The sequence below is a fragment of the Macaca thibetana genome, chromosome 17 (genome assembly GCF_024542745.1).
Source record: "Macaca thibetana thibetana isolate TM-01 chromosome 17, ASM2454274v1, whole genome shotgun sequence".
NCBI lineage: Eukaryota > Metazoa > Chordata > Mammalia > Primates > Cercopithecidae > Macaca > Macaca thibetana.
Window position 1 is genome coordinate 79,652,489 of NC_065594.1, and position 24,573 is coordinate 79,677,061.

Below are 24,573 nucleotides of genomic sequence, written 5' to 3' on the forward strand. Positions count from 1 at the left end.
TCTGCACAAGTTTGCGCACAGAATTGGCTTGCCTCCTAGCTGTTTTGTCCCCACACTCCATCAAAAAATATTTTCTGCATCTCTAATTTCATCAAGATATGCCTGACTGAGAATGTCAAAACCACTGAGCAGAAGTGTTTAATCCAAAGTTGGCTCCGCCGGTGACGATCAGCTGAGGAAACAACCTCGAATTTTTCCCTAATTATTTGTTAGGATGTCAGTTTTCACTTTATGGAATAGGTTCACATCCTGCTTCTCACCCCCTGCCCCCCACGCGTTATTGGGCAGAGGCCTCCCACTGATTTCCAATAGAGCTCTCTGCACCTGAGAAAGACACATGGAGAAGAATTGGTACCTGGCCGTCTGTGGGAATGCTACCTTCAACAAAGATTTCCATAAGCAGACAGTCGCTTCATGGTTTATTGGACAGGCAGATTCTAGCCATGTTTATGTAATTCCATAAGGTAAGGTTTGAGAGGCTGAGCTGCTCACTGGCGACAAGCCCTGGAGGAGTCTGGGTAGCCCAAGGTAGAACTAGGGACAGAAGATCCTTGCTCGGCAGTCTGATGGCTGTGTGACATCAGGACAGTCTGTTAACCCCTCTGAGCCTTAGTGCCATCTTCTGTAAAATGGGAATAATATCAACTACCTCCTAAGGTTGCTGCAAGGATAAAAACCAAGTAAGTGCATATGAATGCAGTTTATAGTGAATGCACTTTATAATGAATGCCCTGTAAATATTGCTTATTATAAGAATCAAAATGACACACTTTTGTTCCAGGTACTTTTTCCCCTTTGGCTTAGTCCCCTTTTTGATGAGGGATGATCTGCTGTTTAAAGCATTTATTAATATGAAGATTATGAGAGGAAGGATTTGGAATGTAATTAGTGGGGAAGGGAGCTTGCTTCTCTGGGAAGAGAACGCCATGACTTGTTGGCTCAGTACAGCACACTGGTAATCTTGTTTCCTGAGGCTCTGCACACGCTGAGAGCACATCATGCTCACAGGCACACTTAGTGAATATCTGAGAATGTGGTGAGGGAGAACGTGTGTCAGGAACTGGGCAGGTGGGCAGCACAGATTGCCATTCCTGCACTGGCTGTGATTGCAGTAAGTCCCTCATGGACACTGGTAGAACCCAAATAGACATCATCAAATAGATGGGTTTTCCTGCCCGCTGTTTCAGTTTGCTTCCCAGTCCCCTCTCTGCCCACCATCCACACAAGTTGCAGAATCTGCAGCCTCACCCCACTGGACAAAGGGCTACGGATCCGCCAGGATATCATAACTCACATGGTAGGCAGTGGCTTATGGGATCTTTCTAGAAGGGAGAAGGCTGGACTCTTCAGGGCCTGAAGGCCTTCATTTAAATTTCTTCACAGTTTGGAAGAAAGCTACTGTGATGGTCAATTTTAAGTGTCAACTTAGATAGGCTATAGTACCCGGTTATTTAATCAAACACCAGATGTTTGATTAAAAGGAAGGTATTTTGTGAGTGTGGTCAACACTAAAGTCAGTTGATTTATGTATAGGTGATTGCCCTCCATAAGGTGAGTGGGCTTCCTCTGATTAGTTGAAGGTCCTACAAGCAAAACTGGGATTTCCTGGAAAGGAAAATGTACCTCAGAACCATGACATCAATGCCTACGTGAGTTTTCAGCCTGCTAGCTTGTCCTGCAGATTCAGACTTGTCGATCCACAGTCAACTTAGAGCCAATTACTTAAAATAAGTCTATCTATCTATCTATCTATCTATCTATCTATCTATCTATCTATCTATCTATCTATCTGTGTATCCCTTATGGATCTTGTTTCTCTGGACAGCCCTGACTAATACAACTGCTGTCTATCCAGAGATTACGTTTTTCTATGACTCCATTGCAGTCTGTCTCTCAGCAGTCCAGGGTGTGACACATTTTCTTTTCACTAGGAAAACCAACTGCATTACTGGAACAACACACCAGGCAAATGAATCCCAAATCATAGTCCAACTCTGATCTTGAAATCTAGTAAACTTTGATAAAACTAAGGTACATCTTTTATCTTTTAAAAAATCTTGATCCATTTTACCTCATCAAAAGTGGGGAGTTCAAATCATCTGCATTCTAATCCCATATGTCTTGGTTCTCATCACTGTTCAGCCTCTCCTTACTCCCTGAGATGGTCGCCCTGTTGGAACACATGCCCCTTGGTGAGGAATCTCCATACACCACCGAGTTGGCAGTTGTCTCGGGGCCCGAGGCAGTGGGACTCACGTTGTAAGCTTTAGGTGTCAATGAAGGTGTCTTTCCTTGAAAGACACTAAACTTGAAAAAGTTGTCATCTCATAATTCCAGGTTCCAAAATCACTCAGGAGAGAAAGGCTCCTCCCTGTTTAAGTTGTTATTTTTATTTCCAGGGTCGTTTCTGGAACCCTTCATATACATTTGAATCACTTTAAGTCTGAATCACAAATGTTATAAGGCTCACCTTTGGCCATCCCCAGGCAGATGAGGCAGGGTCTGGGTTCCGTGAGTCATTTACCACAGACTCCAGTTGGAAGCAGCTCCCAGTGGGGTTACGTGTGAGCCTTTTCAATTGTCCGTGACTGTGTTCCGTATACACATATCGATTCCCCTGTCTAATTCCCAGAGCTAGTGCCCTGCCCTTCTGTCTGGCTTGGGTGGAGCCCCTGAGGGGTGGGGAAAGGACCTGGCGCCACTGAGCAGACGTCCCTTAATGGTAATCCTCCAGTGAGTCAATGGCCTCCAAAGAGACCATGAGCGTGGTCTTGTTGATGAGGAATGTAGTCACAGTCACACAAAAAAGTCCCCAGTCTCTGCCTCAGGACCCCATGCATGGCCCATCATCCCTGCGGCAGAAAGAAACTGGACAGGACCTCCCCTCAGGAGCCTGTCAGCCCTTGTCACTAATCAGCCCAGGGGCTACTCAGAATGACTGGAGGCACTCACGTCCACCCCCTACCAACCACACTGCCCGCTCTCAGCCCCTGCCACCTGGGGAGCCCCACACCAGGGCAGGGCAATCAAGCTTGGCTTCTGCATGCCGTGCAAAGCTTGCCAGCAGCCAAGCTCTTGAAATATTTATATTTATACATGCAAGGCTCAGACTCTCGCTTTGTCCCGACAGGCGCCATCGTATGCGGGGATGGGGTATGGTTCGGGAGGGTTCATTCATCCCGTGCTAGCGTGCCTACCCGCCAAGGCTCACCTGCGCAGAGGAGCAGGGATCTCACCAGAATAGTCAAAAGGTTGGCCATTGTCATGAATCAAATCCATGCGTTGGAAGAAATATACATTAGAAAATTGCATAGTCTTCCCCTCCCTTTGATTCAGAGATTTTCGTTTCATTTGTGCACAGGGAAGAGTCGAAAAGCCCTTCCTGAGGGGTGCCCTTCTGGGGACGCAGGACCCACGGATTGCAGGGTGTACGAGCACAATATATGTATTTATTTTCAAAGACAACATGAAATAACACCATAGAGCTTTTGTGGCTACCTGTTCTCTTTTGAAGAACTGTTCGAAAACTAGATGATAGGCAAAAACTCTAGAGAAGGGAGGGAGGCAGGAAGAGCCACAGTTTCAGCTAAGACAGATGGGTGCACTCGAGACTCAATTAGCAATTGTTCCCATCTATTTCAACAAACACACCTTAAGCACAGGTTTTCCGAGTGAAGTCAATGATGAAAGCCTGTGGGTTAGGGGAATTTTCCCATGGTAATGACAGCTGTCCCCACAGAAACAGCTCAATTTATCTCAGAACTGAAGGTTTCACTAGCTGCGGCCTCTCATCAAATTGCATGCCTGGGAATTATTTTTAAGTACTCTAAAATGGTATCACTTCCTAGTGGCAAATTATTTGGATGTATTTTGAAACTAATTAAAAGGGGGATGTCCTATTTTGTAAAGAGCAGAATTTCTACATTTTAAAAATCCGATGTTCTCAGTGGGGAGCAGGGTTTTCTCTTCGTCAGTGTTGGCTATTGCTAAGTGCATCCCAGATTGAAAACCTAAATGAAATAACTGCAAGGAAAGGCATGGGGTAAGCTTATGTTGGAAAAGGAGGAGGAAGACGCAGACACATATATAATACATACACCATTTATCTGGGAATTTAGAAAGCCTTTTCATGGCATCTTTTTTTCTTTCTTGCTCGTTGCTTGTTATTTCACTGTGAGCATTGCAAATATGGAGGGCGGCAGAGGTGCCAGGCTCCATCATGGTGTCCAAAAATTGGCTTTGTACATATGCTAAATTAGAGATTGGCTGGCAGAAGCAGTGCGCAGACCCTAGATTGGCAGGGATTCCTCGTGACGGAAGACAGGGCCGTGAACCCACGGGACGTACTCTGAAGCCAGCAGCCATGCAACATGCTGCATCCCCACATGCCAAAACCTGTTTTCAAATACATTCAGAATCTGCAGCAGGCATCAGATCCCACCCAGGTAATGCCCTCCAAAACTCGAATCCCCTTTCCTTTCTCATGAGGAGGGGACTGTGTTGAACCTGTCATGGGACAGAGATTTGAAATTTTTCACCCAAGGCTCCAGGTCATTTTAGTCACCACCTCTTGTGAATAGGCACCGTAACGTCTAAGGAGGAAGGTAGGGATCCTGCAGATGCAAACCTTCCTGTTTTTTTTTCTTCCTTGGAAATAAGCAAACTACCAAGGCGGTTCTGATGCAGGAAAAATGAACGCAGTGAAGGAACACGTTAGACAGCCGGAGCAGGGAAGTCCATGCCAAAAAGATCCGCCATCTGGGGCTTTTTTCTCACTATGTCAACCAGAAAATACCTCTCTCATGTACGAGTAGCTAGTTGGTGGCTTCACTCTTCCCAAGAGATCTACTTTATTTTATGGGCAATGATGAGTTTTAATAAAAGCAGCATTGTTGTTGTTGTTGTCATTATTAATCTTGGGTTTCTGGTTTATCTTAGAGTTGAGCACTAGAAAGGAAGTGAGGAGAATTATTTTCTAGACCAATAGGTGCTTTTGACTCAAATGATGACATTGGACACTTCTAGGAACCTTTAAAGTCGGGACATTAGCTCCAGTTACGTCACCTTTCCTCTGAGGGTACAGTGAAGGATCAGAAGCTGAACAGGCTGACCTCAGTCCCAATCAACTCCAAACGTGACAGCTGATTAGAGCCTTGCAGCCTTTCAGGTACTGTTTAATCATTTAGTCACTTGAGTGTATAAGCTCCGTGAGAGCGGAGAACCTGTCTGCCCATAGCACACACTCAGGAAATATTGTTGAATATGATCATTGGGTTGATGATCTCACGGGGTGGCACCAAGGGGGCCAGCATGTCAAGCGTAATTCACACCGGAGCAAGCTTTGGGTCACATTCTGTATCATGTGTGATGTAGTGAACAAACGCTCGGATGGGCTTCAGGGGATGTGCGTTCAAGTCCTGGCTCTCCCCCAGCATCAGAATGACCTTCAGTCATTTGTTGATCTCTCTGTAGGACTTTTGTCTCCTTGTTTCTAAAATGACTAGATAATTTGTAGAGCTTTCTTCAGCCCTAAAATACTGTGATTGTGAAACTCCGCCAGTCATCTAAAAATGCATTTTCTGCATGATGAAAGATATTTATTAGGCCTAAGTGGAAGAGACAGCATTCTTGATGAAAAGAATTACTCTACACACACATCCTAAGGACAGTGGTTTAGAGCAGTGTCCTCCTAGTAGAGATGAACAACACAATGGGAAGGACAGGCACTGATGCACAGAAAGACCAGGAGGTTCCAGGCACCACTGCGGTATACAGGGTGGCACCTAGAGTCAGCCAAGGACATAAAGATGGACGTGGAGACACTGGAGCAGTGTGGGTGCCACTCAGCCCAGGATTGTTACAGAGAGGAGTCATATGTGAGATTAGGGTTGCCCCAAGCTACCTCTAAGTTCTGTCTAACTCAACTACCCTGTGAGTCTGTGACAGTCCCAAGCTCCGCATCCTAGGACACAGTGACACCCCTAGATATCTTACCAAAGACCTCAAATAGTCCAGGCACTGTTCCTCTTAAGGGACGTAGGGAGGAGAGGGAGAGATGGAGAAGGGAGAACTCACCTTTGTTAACATACTGCTTTCTAGTAACTCTGTTAAAGAAGTGTTCATTCCATTGTTCATGGAATATGCTTCCAGTCGTGGATTGCATTGAAAAGATAAGTCCATGTCCTAATCCCTGGGACCTGTGAATGTAACCTTATTTGGGAAAATGGTCTTTGCCGACGTAGTTAAGGATCTCGAGATAAGATCATCATGGATTATCTGGGTGGGCCCTAAATCCAAGGACAAGTGTCTTTTTCAGAGAAATCAGAGACACACAGAGGAGAAGACAGACACAGAGGAGAAGACAGACACAGAGGAGAAGACAGACACAGAGGAGAAGACAGACACAGAGGAGAAGACAGACACAGAGGAGAAGACAGACACAGAGGAGAAGACAGACACAGAGGAGAAGGGCACATGAAGGCAGAGGCAGAGGTTGGGTGGCGGCAGCTGCAGGGACTGCCAGCAGCCAGCAGGAGCTGCAGGAGGCAAGGAGGATCCGCTAGAGAGGGACCGCGCCCTGTACACACCTTGAATCCACATTTCCGGGCTCCAGAACTGTGAAAGAATACATTTTTGTTGTTTTAAGCTGCCAATTTTATGGTAATTTGTTATGGTGGCCCTAAGAAACAAATGTACGTCAGATATATTATAATTGGTATCATTATTCAGGAGCTGCAAGGTCTCTTTTCCTAATTAACATCATGGTTGTTCTTACTAATAATAAGAATAAAAGAACTCTCAGGGAGGCAGTGGGAGGTAGAGCATCAGGATAAATAGCTAATGCATACTGGGCTTAATACCTAGGTGATGGGTTGATAGGTGCAGCAAACCACCGTGGCACACGTTTACCTATGCAGCAAACCTGCACATGTATCCCAGAACTTAAAATAAAAATTTAAAAATGAATAAATAAAAAAATAAAACAACTCTGTCTTAAAACACATTAACAATCTTATTGAAGAAGAATATTAGATCTTTTGAAGTAAGCAATTTTTTTTTGTCCATGTAATAGCTGTCTGTAAATACCCGCTTCTTGAATGAACCACCATTTTCTTTCTTTTTTATTTTTTTCTTTTTGTAGAAGGAAACACACACTACCAGAAAAAAGGGGCTCCATTTTGATATCCCTCCATCTCTGACCTTGTTTTGGTAACTTTGTTTCTGTACCAGATCCACACTCAATTAACCTGTCTGGTTTAGGGTATTTTGGCTTCATAGAGCAATAGTATCAATACAATTTTGCTGTTTTATTATACATTTATCAAACAGTTCACTATCTGGTCTTTTGGCCAGAATTTCTTGGCCTCTTCTCAGAGTTCTGTCTCAATACGTCTTTTGATAACTGTTTTCCAGCATAGTGTTCATTTCAATTTTAGAATATGATGTTGATAAATTTACCAACTTCCAGTCGAGGATGAATAGCTTACAGTGTTTGTGGCAATATTGGATGTATTTATTTTCAGGGGAATGATTTTTAACAGTGCATGTTCTTATTTGTTTTTCACAATCCAGTTCCAGCATCTGAGAAACTTTGCTTTGATGGTTGACTCCCATTAGGGAAACACTGGAAACAATTATCTCGTAGTGGTCTCAATTCTTCCTGACAGCTTTGCATTTCCACGGTGCATACCACTTGTTTCTCCCTCCACGTCCTCCAGTGATCTCTTGAAGGAACCCACTTTATACCTCATTGTTACCTTCCCTCTACTTTTTCTTATTATTCAATTCAATTCAACAACATGTATTAAATACTTACAATATGCTACCCAGGTAGAAGAAGTCAACGTATAGACAGGGCATGTCATTGAATAGTGATAAGAACTGATGGGGTAAGTACCTAGGGAACGCACACTTAGATTAGGTGTGGGGCTGAACCAGCATATTTAAATTTATGTAAAAACTGAGGAACACCCTGAAAAAGACTTTTATTGTTGGACATAATTCTCTAGTCCTGAAGTTATCATCCAAGGGAGTTCAAGAACCCACCCCTTAAGTGGACTGGGCAAGCTGGCCATTTACCACTTGTCACAGTTAGAATTAGGATCTTGACTTTCATAGCATCCTTTGGTGTCACAGAGTGGGGGGGAAACATCAGTAATGGCTCCATAGGACCACCAGTGGAGGCAAATTGAATTTGGGATATATTATGTCAAATCTGTTAAAGGGGAAAAAAAAAAAAAAAAAGAAAAGGAGGGGAGGGAAGGAAGGAAAGAAAAAAACTTAAAAGAATTCATTATATAACCATTATATGTTAATGGTAAAGTTTAAGAGATTTTGAAGTGTTGTCATATATTATTTCATTAAGTAGTATGTGTGTGTGTGTGTGTGTGTGTGTGTATATATACATATATATGTATATATATATATATTTTTTTTTTGAGATGGAGTTTTGCTCTTTTTGCCCAGGCTGGAGTGCAATGGCACGATCTCGGCTCACTGCAACCTCCGCCTCCCAGGTTCAAGTGATTCTCCCACCTCAGCCTCCCAAGTAGCTGAGATTACAGGTGCCTGCCACTACACCTGGCTAATTTTTTATAGTTTTAGTAGAGATGGGGTTTCACCATGTTGGCCAGGATGATCTCGATCTCTTGACTTCATGATCCACCCACCTCAGCCTCCCAAAGTGCTGGGATTACAGGCATTAGCCACCGCGCCCGGTCAGTAGTTTATATTTTTATTCCACCAGTTCTTATTCTTTAAAGGGAAGAAGGATTAAATAAGCCCTCATTGTTACATTACATTAGAATCTTTGAATTGCTGCTATAGCTATATAATGGTGTGGAAAGTAGTAAACCCATTTTTCTCAACTTACGGGAAAGTACAAACTAAAAATGAGTGAATGAATTAATGCACAAATAAGTCATTAGAACTGCCAGCGGAGTCCTCCAGTCAACTCCCCCAACACATACTCAAAGACAGAACCATCCCTGAGTGCACAGGTATTTGGCACTGCCAGAACCCCTGAGCACTAAGTGTGAGAAGAAAGGGCCACCATGTTGCTTTTTTTTTTTTTCTTTTTTTTTTTAGGCAGGGTCTCACTCTGTCACCAGGCTAGAGTGCAGTGGCGCGATCTCGGCTCACTGCAACCTCCAACTCTCTGGTTCAAGTGCCTGGTTCAAGCGATTCTCCTGCCTCAGCCTTCTGAGTAGCTGGGATTACAGGCACACCTGTACAGGCATCACCACACCCAGCTAATTTTTGTATTTTAGTAGAGATGGAGTTTCACCATGTTGGCCAGGATGGTCTCTATCTCCTGACCTCGTGATCCGCCCACCTCAGCCTCCCAAAGTGCTGGGATTACAGGCGTGAGTCACCGCACCCAGCCCCGTGTTGCTTATTATGAGGATACCTGAGCACTTCCAGCCTTGCCTCCTTGGAAGTGGGGAGGATGCCTGGCGAGAGAGGTGGGCATGGCTGAGCATGCAGTGGGAGGCAGAACAAAGCCAGAGTCCCACAAGAGGGGACTGGCCAGTGCCTGGTTCACGCAGCTTTAAGGTGCTCCAAGAGGGTTGGGAGAGCCCTCAGGAACACGGGAGCCTTGGGAGAAAATAAAGTAATCCCTGCCAAGGTGCCAAGCCAGTGTCAAGCAGGTGGACCCAGGAAGTAACTCTGTCTCAGCCTGATTACACCAGGACTCCTGGTGAGCCCACGGCCTGGGAGGGCATAAGAGTAGGTCCTGTCCCATAATAGATTACTCAGTCCTGACACATTTAGGGGGCTTATGAGAGATGGAATCCGAAGGCCTTCCCAGGTGGCCTGCAGGAGCCTCAAAGTCAGCATTGCAGGGAACATTCATTCCCACTTCCTGAAGTTTCCTTCCTTCAGGACGGAGCTCTACTGGTGCAGTGCTGTGGTTCTCCCACCCCAGCCCACATCTCCGAAGACCTGGATGACGCACCCAGTGGCTATCCTGGCATATGTAGCTCTGCCCCCTCCTTTTTCCTTCCTCAAGGGTGTGGGCTGCCCACAGGCAGTGTGACTGATTCCCTGCTCCCCGGGGCCCACTCTCTGGGGCACGGGGTGCTCTTGGTTTTCTGCAGCCTGATGATAAGTCAGTCCAACTCCATGGCCCAGTATTAAAAGACCATGTGGCTCTTTCACTCACTTCTGTCCTCAACCCAGCCTTTATCAGAAGTGAAGGAAATGTTCTAATTCTCCTCCTGCTGACTCTTTTGTCTTATCGTTCAATTAGTTCAGAATTTTGATGGTCAAGAGATGATGTTATCAAGATCCTAAGCAAACACCTCTAAACTAACACAATCACGTACACACATCCCCAAATTCCACCTATTGTTCTTCCCTCTATTGTTGGAACACACCTCCCTCTTCCTAACACACACAGTGAGAAAGGGAATTCTCCAAGATCAGTAAAAAGATTGCCAAGTAGTGCCCAAGCCCAGAGCCTGTGTCTCTATGGTTACCTCTTTCCAGATGCTTTTCTTACCCCGCCACTACTCTGTTCTCACCGTTGCCTCTACCCTCTATGAGCAGCTGATTCCTCTCCACTTTTGTGTCCGTGTGCAGGCTAAGCTGGTACAACAGAAAAGGCCACAAAGCTACAGCAGCTCAAACCAAAGGAAGTTTATTTCTCTCTCACCCAACAGTACAGAAAGAGGTAGCCAGGTGGTCTGAGGCAGGTGGGAAGTGCTCCTCCTCCATGTTCATTCAGAGACCCACGTTGCATCTGCCTTGTTGCTCTGACGTCCTCATCTGCGTGGCTGATGCCGGCTCACCATACCATCTTTGAGTTCCAGCATCTGAGATGGAGGAAGAGAGAGTGGAGGGCAGGTGGCTTCCTTTTAAGGGTTAAATGTTGCCTACACCACTTGTTCCATTCACACGCTAGCTGCAAGTGGGGCTGGGACATGCAGGCTTTAGAAGTGCCAAAACTCAAAGGAAGAGGGGAGAATGGTTGCTGTGAGCCATCAGCTGTCTCTGCCACGTCCCTGTGCAACCACATGTGATATGTGCACATCACCCTGCACTGCATTTTTGCATTGCTGTTTATTGCAAGATGCATTTTTGCATCCCTAGGACCTAGGACAGTGACTAACACAGCTGAATAGCTGAACAACTAAGTGAATGATGAAGGCCTTTTTCCCCCAGCAAGCCAAACCCCAGACCCAGACAAGAGTGAAACAGAACTAACAGAGACAAGACTTGAGGGTGCTGTGAAGGTGTCAGTGTGCACAGTTCACCAGGAAGTCCAGGGTAGGTGGTAGATTGGCAAGAAAATCTGACAGTGAGCTGACCGCCCAGGGGCCAGGACTTGGAAGACAGGGGAAGGTAAACCAGATGACAAGGACAAGGGGCAGCTGAGAGAGGAGCTCTCTTCAGAGAGGTGGATTTCAGGGCTTGAGAATTAGGGATGAGGCAGTTTTGAGAAAAGTGAGGCCAAAGCGTGACCAAGTCCTCAGGGTGGGTGTTGGGGAGCATGCAGTCATGCGATGGGATTTCTCCTGGAGCTGCATGGAGAAGCTTCCAGCTGTGAGTATGGGGGGGACTTGAAAGGCTGACACAATCAGACAGTGTGGACTCTGCCAGGGGGAGCGTTGGTTGGTGAGGGGAGCGAGGACAGAAACACAGATCTGGAGGACGTCTCCCTCTACCCCGGCCCTGCATACAGGGAAGCGAGGCGTTTCTTCCCCTGGAGAGAGTGGTGACACCATAGCGGAACAAAGCCAAGCATCGGTTCCAGCACACAGAGCGGACAGCGTTCCAGGGAGTGGCTGCTGGCGTGAGGGAGTTTGTAACCTTTCAGAAGCTACAGTGCAGTAAGGTAGGAGGTAGGGCCAGGAGGAAATAGGCCCGTGCCAAATGCAAGTGTGTGAAGAATGGACTTAACCACTGTCACAGTGTCTAGTGACTACCGATTCAGAGGACAGAGTCCCAGTTTCATGGCTCCGCGTGGTGATGCCACGGTGCCACAGTGCGACGGATTATAGGGATCTGTTAAAATACTTATATGCACTTTCCTATGTTTAAGCTTCTTCTATAAAAAGTATATATAGCTTTTATAGTCAGAAAACAATGCCACTTAAATCATTAAATTCTTCCAAGATAGTGGTGCTAGAGAGATTATTTCATTTCTGTGGTCCTTGCTTAGTTGTAAAAGGAGAGTCGGCCTCTTAATGTCGGCCCACTTAATGCATATCCTTCTCTTCCTGCTCAGCTCTCATAGGATTCTTCCCTTCAGCGCACAGGTGGGAACTGGAAAAATAAGGGTCAGGGCCAGGTGTGGTAGCTCACATCTGTAATCCCAGCACTCTGGGAGGCCAAGACAGGAGGATCGCTTGAGCCCAGGAGTTTGTGACCAGCCTGGGCAACACAGTGAGATCCTGTCTATACAAAAAGTAAAGAAAAATTAACCAGGTATGGTGGCACACATCTGTACCCTCAACTAATTGTGGGGCTAAGGTGTGTGGATTGCTTGGGCCCGGAAAGTCGAAGCTGCAGTGAGCGCCATAACTGCACTACTGTACTCCAGCCTGGGTGACAGAGCCAGACCCTGTCTCAAAAATAAAATAAAATGTTTAAAAAAGGGTCTCACCGACCAAGAGCAAAAGTTATCATGATTTCAGCTTGCTTCAGCCATAGTATTCGCCAGTAGCATTGCAAGTAGAAATGTCACCTAGCAAAATGGAGCTACCTGGTGGAGATGTGTGTGATGGGGAAATGCTCTTTGAGGATTCGTGGCACGTGCTCAAGGGGCTGCTGAGTTCCTCTTCTCAGGCAGGCCTTTCTTCTCCGTGCCTTGGCACTGCTTATCCAGCAGGTGAGGCATTTATGTGTGCACCAGCGCAGCAGCTTTTCAACCCTGGCAGTCCAGCAGGGTCACGAGGGGAGCCTTTAGAAACGCGTGTCCATGTAATCCCAGCACTTTGGGAGGCCAAGGCGGGCAGATCACGAGGTCAGGAGATCGAGACCATCCTGGCTACACTGCACTCCAGCCTGGGCGACACAGCGAGACTCTGTCTCAAAAAAAAAAAAAAAAAAAAAAAAAAAAAAGAAACACGTGTCCAAGCCCCACCACCCACCCACTGAACCAAATAAAGCAGATATCCCCAAGAAGAGTAAAGACAGAAATCTCTGCATACCAAAACACGTACTAAGCTTCTTCACCATAAATGAGAAACGTTTTTGTATATTACAAATATTATTTTTTACATGATATCTCTGGTTTTTCCTCCTCTCTGTCAAGTGGTTTTAAGTTCTCAAAATCCCAATGCTTTTATATCTGTGAATGCTTCTTTAATACAGTTTAAAAATGATAGGTTTTATCTGTTCTTCAAATATGTGTAAGTAATTATATATTAGATGTATTTATAAAGGTAAATACTAAGTTTCAGTTAACTGTTTAAAACATACTTTTTATCAAAAATGACAAAGATTGAAAACTTTTATATTTAAAACTAAGGAATACTCAAAACATTAGATATTTTGCGTTTTCCTACCATAAAATGCATAGTAAGTTGAAATATTAGGCCAGCAATATGTTATTTTTATTCAAAAAGAATTAACAAAGGTGAGTATCTCTACTCTTTGGAGGAGGGGGGTTCTCTTGAGACAACTGATCAGTGGAGGGTTTTACAGAGAATGTTGGATGTTAAAGCCAGAAAGAACCTTAGAGTTTATCTTGCATTTGTAGAAACTAAGGCCCCAATGCTTACAATTTTTATCTCAGGAATGCTACCATGTGTGGCATATTTTTCAAGGCACATAAAAATGGGTTGCTGAAAAATTCTCAATCCATGTATTGTTTTTCAGCTTTAGAAGAATGCTAACACTGGCTTTTGTTAAATATTGTAATCTTCCCATATTACTATAAATTGACAAACATTTCACATTCTCAAAAGCCTTTTGGAAAACTGAGCAACTGGTATTAAGAAAGGTTAGATTTGAGAAGACTACACTAAAGGCCATATTGTTAAGCATATTGAGCAGATGAAGAGTTATATTTGTAATCAACTAAACCTTTTTACCAGTCTCCATGTGAGTCAACAGTGTAGCCAGCCAGCCAGCCAGCCAGGAATTAATGCACTTACGGGCGGGGCATAGCGTCTGGAAGAGCAGTGGGAGTGCCCGCTCAGAGTTTAGAAGGGGCATCACCAAACCTGAGTATGTCCAGAGCAGGGCAACTCAAGAGGGCAGAGGATGTTGAAAGTGTATCAGAGGGTTTCAGAGAGACAATGATCAGAAGTAGGAGGGTTCAAAGACAGAAGACCCAGGGAAACATATGGACCACACTCATGTATCTGAAGGTCCATCCAGTGGCTGTGTTTATACAGAAACAGATCATCACTTGCCAAGAGGATGGCAGGGCTCTTGCCTTGGGCAGAGCTCCTGAAGTAACTATGAAGACCCTTCCCAACTCCAAGACCCTGATTCTGTGATTCTCACTCCAGGACCTAACCTACTGATCATGTTTACAAAATACAAGAAAGAATCCTAGTTATACGAATCTGACAGACATGGGAAAATAATGCTTCGCGCGCGCATGTGTGTGTGTGTCTGTGTGTCTGTGTATGTGTAACACACCATTGGGTGTGGGTATGGGCAAGAGACAGATCAGAGTGCTGGTGGTGGGGGCATGGAACAGATTCTCCATCTGACTCCCCAGTTAATCTTTTAAAAAATTTTTGAGGGTCCATAGTAGGTATATATATATTTATGGGGTACATGAGATACTTTGATTCAGGCATGCAAAAAGCAGTAATCACATCATGGAAAATAGGGTATCCATCCCCTTCAAGCATTTATCCTTTGTATTACAAACAATCCAGTTATACTCTTCTAGTTATTTTTAAATGTACAATTAAAAATAGTTTCCCTGCTGTGCTATCAAATACTTGTTCTTATTCATTCTAATGACATATGGTTTTTTTTGTACTCAACCCCACTTCCCCACCCACCCACCCCCACTCCCCACATCCCTTCCCCACCCACCCACCCCCACTCCCCACATCCCTTCCCCACCCACCCACCCCCACTCCCCACATCCCTTCCCCACCCACCCACCCCCACTCCCCACATCCCTACCCACCCCCCCACCCCCATCCCCACCCCACCCACCCACCCCCCACTCCCCACATCCCTTCCCCACCCACCCACCCCCACTCCCCATCCCTTCCCCACCCACCCACCCCCACTCCCCACATCCCTTCCCAGCCTCTGGTAACCATCCTTCTATTCTCTATCTTACGAGCATATAGTTCCCAGGTAGGGCAGCTACTCTGCCCCACCCCATGCTGGGAACTCTGAGGGCTTCAAACACAGTCCCAACCTCAATGTCTGTCTCATCTATCTGGTTATAGAGACAACACTAACAACCCCGCAATGGTCAGAGACACCAGGAGACCTCGGGGACTCTTTCCTTGTGGTCCTCATCCCTTAATTCTCCTCCTGAACCCTTGCTCTCATTTCCTTAAAAAAAATAATAAATTCACTGTATACAATTCACCCATCTAGGCCGGGCGCGGTGGCTCAAGCCTGTAATCCCAGCACTTTGGGAGGCCGAGACGGGCGGATCACAAGGTCAGGAGATCGAGACCATCCTGGCTAACACGGTGAAACCCCATCTCTACTAAAAAATGCAAAAAAACTAGCCGGGCGGGTTGGCGGGTGCCTGTAGTCCCAGCTACTCGGGAGGCTGAGGTAGGAGAATGGCGTAAACCTGGGAGGCGGAGCTTGCAGTGAGCTGAGATCCGGCCACTGCACCCCAGCCTGGGTGACAGAGCAAGACTCCGTCTCAAAAAAAAAAAAAAAAAAAAAAAAAAAAACAATTCACCCATCTTAATCATAACTACCTCCATTCAAAAAGGTTACATATGCAGGCCAGGCACAGTGGCTCATGCCTGTAATCCCATTACTTCGGGAGGCTGAGATGGGAGGATCACTCGAGGCCAAGAGTTCAAGGCCAGCCTGGGCAACATAGCGACAGCCTGTCTCTATTAAAAATAAATTTAACAAAAACAAAAAGGCCGGGTACAGTGGCTCACACCTGTAACCCCAGCACTTTGGGAGCTTGAGGCAGGGGAATCGCTTGGGCACAAGAGTTAGAGACCAGCCTAGGCAATATGGCGAAACCCTGTCTCTACAAAAAATTAGCCAGGCCTGGTGGCATGCGCCTGTAGTCCCAGCTACCTGGAAGGTGGTAGGATCACCTGAGCCCAGGAGGTCAAGGCTGCAGTGAGCTGTGATCGTACCACTGCACTCCAGCCTGGGTGACAGAGTGAGACCCTGTCTCAAAAAAAAAAAAAAAAAAAAAAAAAAAAAAAAAAGGTTACATATGCATATGAAAAAAAAGCAGAAAAACTTATTCCCTACTGCCTTCTTATTAAACAGTACCAAGGTAGTGTTTGTTGCCCAAACATATTAAATATGGTTTAAGAAATCAGCTTGTAGGCCGGGCGCGGTGGCTCAAGCCTGTAATCCCAGCACTTTGGGAGGCCGAGATGGGCAGATCATGAGGTCAGGAGATCGAGACCATCCTGGCTAACACGGTGAAACCCCATCTCTACTAAAAAAAAAAAAAAAAAATACAAAAAACTAGCCAGGCGTGGTGGCGGGCGCCTGTAGTCCCAGCTACTCGGGAGGCTGAGGCAGGAGAATGGTGTGAACCCAGGAGGCAGAGCTTGCAGTGAGCTGAGATCTGGCCACTGCACTCCAGCCTGGGCGACGGAGTCAGACTCTGTCTCAAAAAAAAAAAAAAGAAATCAGCTTACACACAGTCCAGATTTATATCTTTTTAAAATCATTTCTCTCTCCTAAACCATAACAGCAGCAGATGGACAGAAGAAGAAATGGAATGTGGTCACATTTCATACTATTATGAAGAACTTTCACACTGCAATGAGTGAAGGACCATCTGCAACCTATAGCCTGTGTTTCTGCTGAGAAACTGTTTCAGGACTTAAGGTTTCTAATTTGGAACAAAAGCATTGAGCAGGTTGCTCTTTGTAATTTTTTATGGAGAGGTGGAGAGCATACTAGGCCTACCTGGATTCCTGAAGAATTCAGCAACCTGAAGAGCACGGCGCTCAGAGGAAAGTAGACGCTAGATCTTTAAGATCTGATTTCATCCAAAATGGGAGGTCTAAAACTAGATGCCATAGGAGAGAAAAAGTAACACATTTTCCTCACCCATCTTCAGGTTCATAACTGAGGTACCTATAATGAAAGATTAACAAGAGAAAAACACACACATTACTTTTTTGTATGTATGTATGTATGTATGTATGTATGTATGTATTTATTTATTTGTAGACAGTCTTAGCCTGTCACCCAGGCTGGAGTGCAATGGCGCAGTCTCAGCTCACTGCAACCTCCACCTCCCGGGTTCAAGCAATTCTCCTGCCTCAGCCTCCCGAGTTCGCTGGAAGTACAGGTGCGTGTCACCTCACCCGGCTGATTTTTATATTTTTAGTAGAGACAGGGTTTCGCCATATTGGCCAGGCTGGTCTTGAATTCCTGACCTCAGGTGATCTGCCTGCCTCAGCCTCCCAAAGTGCTGGCATTACAGACGTGAGCCACTGCGCCCAGCCAGACACATTACTTTAAGCTTTATGTGACAACATGGGAGCCTTCCCAAATAAGACCCAAAGAAACAGGAACACCTATGTATTTTTTTCTTTCTTTCTTTTCTTTTTTTTTTTTTTTTCCCTCCCTTGAGACAGGGTCTCACTTTGTCGCCCAGGCTGGAGTGCATTGGCTTGATCTCAGCTCACTGCAACCTCCACCTCCTGGGTTCAAGAGATTCTCCTGCCTCAGCCTCCTGAGTAGCTAGGATTACTGGGGCACACTACCACATCCAGGGCTAATTTTTGTATTTTCAGTAGAGATAGGGTTTCACCATGTTGACCAGGCTGGTCTCCAACTCCTGACCTCAGGTGATCTGCCCACCTTGGCCTCCCTAAGTGCTGGGATTACAGGCGTAAGCCCCCATGCCCAGCTGGAACACCTACGTATTTTTATGCTTAGATTTGATGCAAGTCGACAGTCGTGTGGAAGTGTGATTGGACGAGGGGGGCATGACCTAACAGTAATAAACCGAGGGGAATGTAGCAAGGCCTGTTTGTTCAGGTTCTTCTTGGCATCTCTGTGTCTTCAAAGATAAGGATGTTCCTTTCCTTCAGGTATAGAGAGGGCACCTCTGGAATGAAAGTTTTTGACTGCTTTGGGGAGAAGGGCGGGGGAAGGGCGAGAGAAAGACCTTCCTGCTTCTGCTGTTTTCTCAAATGTATATTTTGGGGTAGTGTGTCCTGAACCCCATCAGTGAACAGGCTGCCTCTCATTGTCTGTGAGTTGATTGGCCCCTTCTGGGACTCCTCCCCAGTGCCAAAAGACCAGCTTCCTGTTCTTTCCTTTTGGTCAGGCATTAAGGACACGAGAGCTACAAGCCACCTTCCCGGTCCTCAGTGTGGTCAGAGTGCTGGTGTAAGGACATCTGGTTACTGAAAACAGGGCCAACCGAATATGAACTCAGAACCAACCCCAAGTGGGTGTGCACAAGGAAATGGGAGTTTAAATCTGTACAGCCCTTTTTCTAAAATCAGCAATTTTAGTTTACATGTTAAAACAGGGATATGTTAGCCAGACCCGGTGGTGTCTGCCTGTGGTCCCGGCTACTCTGGAGGCTGCAGCAGGAGGATCCCTTGAGCCCAGGAGTTTGAGGCAGCAGCAAGCTGTCATGGAGCTTATAAATAGCCGCTACCCTCCAGTCTGGGCAACATAGCAAAAACCTATCCCCCTGGGGGGAAAAAAGGGCATTTTTTTAACCTAACATTTATTAACCATTTACGTTACATGATTTCGATACTCACCAACCCTCGAGTCAAGCACTATTCTTATCCCCATCTTTCACATGAGGAAACGGAGGCGCAGTGAGGTTAAGAGACTGTCCCTCTCTGGTACACAGCAGCCATCAGACAGTGAGGACTTGAAGCAGGATGGCTTGCAGGAGGCTGTGAGAGTTAGAGCCTCATGGTCATTCCTTTGGAGCCTCAGTGAGCAGGTAATTTGGCCTGGCATTTCCACTTCCGGGATTTGTCGTAAGGGAAGAGTCAGACAAGGACTCTAAGATGAATGTTCTGGGATATTTGTTGCAGCTAGGTTTATCATCTTTCAGCAATTGGGGCAACTGTCACATCCCCAAAGAAGCTGCTGTCTTGCCACCCTGTCTCAGGCACTACACCCCCATCACTCCTATCCCATTAGTTAATTCTGCTATCTTCATAGTTTCACAGCCTACAATTGTTTATTGGCTTACTTGTTTCTTAGCTGTTTTCCTGACTGGAATATAAGTTGTATGTAGGCAGAGAGCTCTCTCCATTACGTAAAATGGTAGCTGGCACATAAAGCATATTCGATAAATATTTCTTGAATGAAATGAACATATTAATGGCAAACATTATTATATGTTTGCTGGGGAAAAATTATTATTATTATTATTATTTTTTAGATGGAGCTGTGCTCTGTCACCCAGGCTGGAGTGCAGTGGCATGATCTTGGCTCACTGCAACCTCCGCCTCCTGGGTTCAAGTGATTCTCCTGCCTCAGCCTCCCAAGTAGCTGGGATTACAGGCATGCATTACAGGCATGCACCACCACTTCTGGCTAATTTTTGTATTTTTAGTAGAGATGGGGTTTCACCCTCTTGGCCAGGCTGGTCTTGAACTCCTGACCTCAGGTGATCCACCCACCTCGGCCTCCCAAAGTGCTGAGATTACAGGCATGAGCCACCGTGCCTGGCCAAAAAATTAAATCTTACTCCATAGGGGATTGGCCTATCCATGCAATAGAATTCTTGGAAGTCATTACAAATGATTGTGTAGATCACATCCTGCATAAAGAGATACTCTACCTGTGGCTGAGTGAAAAAGGCAGGTGACGGAACGCACGTGCACTGTGGTCGCGGTAGTGGCCGGGGCTGCTGGCAGCTAACCACAGAATTTAGTTCACTGAGTGTAAGCAGAAAACAAAGTCATTTATTACAGGCTATCGGGTAACTCACTGACCCTCGAGGGTGTAAGGAGGGCTTCTGCAGACAAATGCAAGATTGGGAGCCCGAGATGGGAGTTCTGCCTTAGCTCAACTGCTGCCTAGTTGTCTGGATTCCAGAGAAGTCTCCTAACCTCTCTGTTCTTCAGGCAGATGTGGATGATAAAATCTGTGCTGTCCACACTGCAGGACTGTTGTGAGGGCAAATGAAATCACAGGCATGAAAGCCCTTTGAAAAGTTAGAAAAGGACTGTGTATATATTGACATCATCGTTATCAGGTGATTTTGAACGTCCGAGCACATGTATTTTATCCCTAAGCCCCTGGTGTTGGCATACCATTGGGACACCATTGGTCCTCTCTGTTAGCTGCCTGTACATCACTAAGTGTTACGATCCCCCTGGCAGCGGTCTGGATAAAAAGACTGGTGATCCTGGCAGTCGTGTTTGCTAAGCTTGTCCTCAAATCATCTTCGGTGTCCTCTTGTGACTTCAGTCACTCTCCCCGTGGGGTGACCTGTGTCTCAGCTTCAGGCCTGCCCTTCTCTCGAGGCACACTAATCTTGCCATCTTCGAAAACGGGCCGTTCTCATCTCGGGTCTACACTGTGGCAGCCACAAAGCTCGGCTTCTTCCCTGAAAGTCGTCCCCATAGCCTGAGAGCTGACACCTAGCGCGTCTGCGTTCAAAGTCACTGTCAACCAGGGTTTCATGCATGGCCCAAGTCATTGACTAAGTAGGTATCAAAGACCAGATTCAATGAGGTTTTAAATTTCCTTACAATTCCATTTTTTCCATCCTCTTTGTATATTTTTCAAAAATCCTTCATTGCCTACCTACCATCAGAGGAAAACAGCGTGGTGATATGATGGGGGATTTTAACCAGGTACTGATATTGTGAAGGAGAACATTAGTGGTCCTGAAACTAGGCATGTGTTGTAAAGTGGGGTGATTTTCCCATTTCCTGTATGTCCAGAGGCCCTTCCTGGCAGAACTTCCAGCCCAGGAGACTTTCATCTTCATCTTGCATGAAGGATACAATTTCGTTCTGACGCACGGTTTAGAGAAGCCGTTGAGCGTCCACACAATCTGTTATGCTAAATCACACCTGGTGTCTGCACAGAGAAAGCTCTGGCAAGAGTTCTCGCCACTGGGACCGAGGCCTCTGACTCAGAAGCCAAAACATGGCAGTGTTGCAGGGCGCCTGGCTCAACGGCACGGGAAATTAACCTGCTTGTTCTCACGTTAAATGCTTTATGAAAATTTACCGGGCGCAAAAGAGGGAAGAAAAACCCAAGTGGTTGTGCAGTGCGCCTGCCTGCCTGGCACCAGTGAAGGAATGAAGCTGCGGAGACAGTCGATGTGAAGAGCTGGCAAGAGGAGAAGGTGGAAAGCGCCATGGAAATCAAATGCGGCGCCAGCCACGGCATTGTTTTAGTAGCATTTGCTCGAGGAAAACATTTAATTATAGAAGATCGGAAGCTCCCAGTGTTTGTGAGCGAGGTGGCGTGACGCAGGCTCTGCCACTTGCTCCACGATACACATCTTCAGAGGAACTGTGGCACACCGCTACAGGCTGCGAAGAAAAGCCGCCTCCGGGGAGGGGAGGAGGCTAGTCCTTGCTGGGGGGCCCTTGGCTGTAACAGTCGCCATTCTCCAGTGATCCTCAGTCTGCCTTTTTTAAAAAAATTAAGTGTCCTGCTGGCCGTCCTTCTTCTCCGTTTTCTGTTTTTTCCACATGATATTTTTATTTTCCTTGTTGATTTTGGAAGAAAATAAAATTGACGAAGAATAGGATGGAAAAGTACTACCCTGAAAAATCCCTATACATTTGCCACCTGAAAGAAACAAAGCCATTTTTCAGTTATAGTTTCCTTTGGGAAATAATTAGGAAGCAAAACAACCAATAATAAATACAAATAAATAGGGGAGCACGAGGCTGTAGTGAACTCTAATTGTGCCTGTGAATAGCCACTGCACTCCAGCCTGGGCCAGCAGAGCAAGACCCTGACTCTACAAAATAAATAAATAAAATAAATGATCTAAAGGACGCAGTATATATTTAAGCAACAGAAATGAAAACGCGCAAAGGTGGAACCAACATTATGAATGTTGATGGATATTACCAACATTACCAAATATTGTGTGGAGATTTTTTTTTTTTTTTTTTTTTTTTTTGAGACGGAGTCTCGCTCTGTCACCCAGGCTGGAGTGCAGTGGTACAATCTCAGCTCACTGCAAGCTCTGCCTGTGTGGAGATATTCTTTATTCCTTTTTGTTTTAAAGTCCTGTCTACTTTTAAAATAGTCTGTGAAAATAATGATGCAGTATCACGTACCTGCAAGAAGTATTTCTTTGTGTTCTATTCCTGCCCTCACATAGCTGATTGTGTTACCTGATTTCTTCATTCGTGTCTTCCGGGAAGAGACTAATTAGCATGCTGCTGAATCTAAAGAATCCTTGTTTGGGATGCTGCTCTGCCACACAAGGCAGTGCTTCATCCAAAAGACAAGAAGTCAAGGACCGGCTTCTGCCGCTGGCTGAAATTAGCATTAGCTCAGTTTGTTTAATTGCAAGGCCATGTGTGTTTTGTCATTAGACATTTATACTTCTATGAATAAACTTTATAATCGACTTATGGAGACAAGATTCTTTATGTCAGCACCTTAGAGAAGTGTTGTAGAAGCAGCTGGCATGCAGACAGGAGTCTCCCACAACAACGTGGGCACAGCTGAGTCCGTCATAACCCACCTTAGGGCATCCTCAGAAACAAGCGGGCCCAACTCGTACCTGCAGAAATTGGTGATGGGCAGGGAAATGAGTGTTTTCCTCCACAAGAACGAAAAAAAGTTTGCTTTTATTTTTTTTTTAACAAATTGGTTTTTGATATCTGTGTGAAGGGGACAATTTGGATCGGTTTCCAGTAATGTGTATCAGGTCAGTGGAGAACTAGAGGGAGTCACTGGCTGAAAGACGTTGTGAATATCCCTCTAAACTGCTCAGGCCAGAGACAGGTGACGTGTCTGTTATCTGATGTGTATCTGGAACCATGGCAAAGTTGCCCCATTAAATTATGAGCCAATCACTCTTGATTTACCATTAAAAAGAGTGAAAGGCCCGCGGACCCTGCCCTGCACAGGTAATTCATGGCACCTGTGGAAAAAGGCATGTTTTCATCCTCATAATGAAGAAAGGTAGGTGCGAGGTCCTTTGATGACACTGTTCTCTTTTGCTTGTTTACTTTTATTCTCCCACGCAGACTGAGACCCAGCAGGAGGCTTTTAAACCAAAACAGTTAATTACCTCCTCTAACCCAGAGAAGTGGGGAAACATAAATATAGCGAGTTGAGAGAGAGAGCAGCTTTGCTCCAGGCTGTACTTTGTACCAGTCGGTTGGGGAAGGCAGCTACCTTCTCTTTCCCCACTGAGGACGGGCTAAGCGAGACCAATTAGAAGGCACGTGCCAGGGAGTAGGTCCGCGTGCCACTACTGTGGGGCTTCCGGAACTCTTTCAGTGCCCTGGACTGAGGACCCCAAATCAGAAACCCACGTACAGACACCCATTCCAAAGACAAAATTGAGTAGCTTTGGGGCTCCAGACCCTCCTTCGAAGGATGGAACTCTTGGGCAGGTGGAATAAGCAGGGACACCCCCCCCTCCAACTTGAGGGTGGATCCTCCCGAAGGCAGGCAGGGCTGCAGGGCAGCTTCTCAGAGATACTTCTCAACTGAGCTGCGAGTCATGACCTGTCACCACCATGGTCCTTTCTCCCCCATGGAATGGAGCCTCATCCCTTGTGTCTCTAAGCCCTGGGCTGCCCCTACCCTTCGGGGCTCTCCATTGTCTGCCTGTCTCTCTATCTGCCTGTTTGTCTGTCTCCCTGTTCAAGCTCCCTCCCTCCGTAGCCTCATATGTACAAATCATCGCCTTGCTGTTCCCTTACTGTTCCTGCCGCTGCCCTTTGCCCATTTCTGGCTCTCTCACCTCCTCTGCACTTACTGAAATCCTGTTCAGTCTTCAGAGGCCACCCGAGTCCCAGCCTCCCCTCCTGCAACCCCCTTCTCAGCCTGAGGTGCTGTCCCCTGCTTCTAAGTCCCAAGGGCCCCAGGATCTGTTCCACCGACTCCAACTGTTACTTCATTTCTCATTACATGGGGCTTTCATCGCCACAAGTGGATGATAAATTCTCAGACTTTAACAGGGAGTGATTTATGGATTGTTTCCCTATCCCCCACACCTGTCCCCAGCACCTGGTGCAGTGGATTGCATTTGATTAATCCCTCTGGATAAAAGTTTTAAATGTACCAGACCAGGGTCATCAGGCAGAATCTGGGCATGGTATTCAGGAAGTTTTCTCTTGGGAATCACACAAAAAAGGACACATCCTCTGTTATCTAAATGCCTTCAAGTATCTGGATGTTTGGCCGTAAGTGCATAAAACAACCAGATGAGTGATTGCATTTTTCAGTTTTCCTCTGGATCCTTCTGCCACCTATTCCCTGGGACCCCTTGGAGAC

At 45.9% G+C, this 24,573-nt stretch overlaps 1 protein-coding gene and 1 long non-coding RNA gene across 4 annotated transcripts in view; one reads left to right on the forward strand and one right to left on the reverse strand.

Annotated features, from left to right (window-relative positions):
• The window catches only part of CLYBL (citramalyl-CoA lyase), a 278,492-nt gene that overhangs the window by 209,047 nt on the left and 44,872 nt on the right, over window positions 1-24,573 (forward strand). The gene's annotated exons all lie outside the window — the stretch shown is intronic.
• The window catches only part of LOC126940232 (uncharacterized), a 125,834-nt gene continuing 111,887 nt past the window's right edge, over window positions 10,627-24,573 (reverse strand). The window contains exons 2-4 of one of the 2 annotated variants that reach the window (XR_007720678.1): window positions 17,059-17,229; window positions 12,710-13,031; window positions 10,627-10,817 (exon numbers count right to left, since the gene is read on the reverse strand). This is a non-coding gene — a long non-coding RNA (uncharacterized LOC126940232). The remainder of the gene's footprint in view (window positions 10,818-12,709; window positions 13,032-17,058; window positions 17,230-24,573) is intronic. The other variant, XR_007720677.1, reaches the window with a different exon arrangement.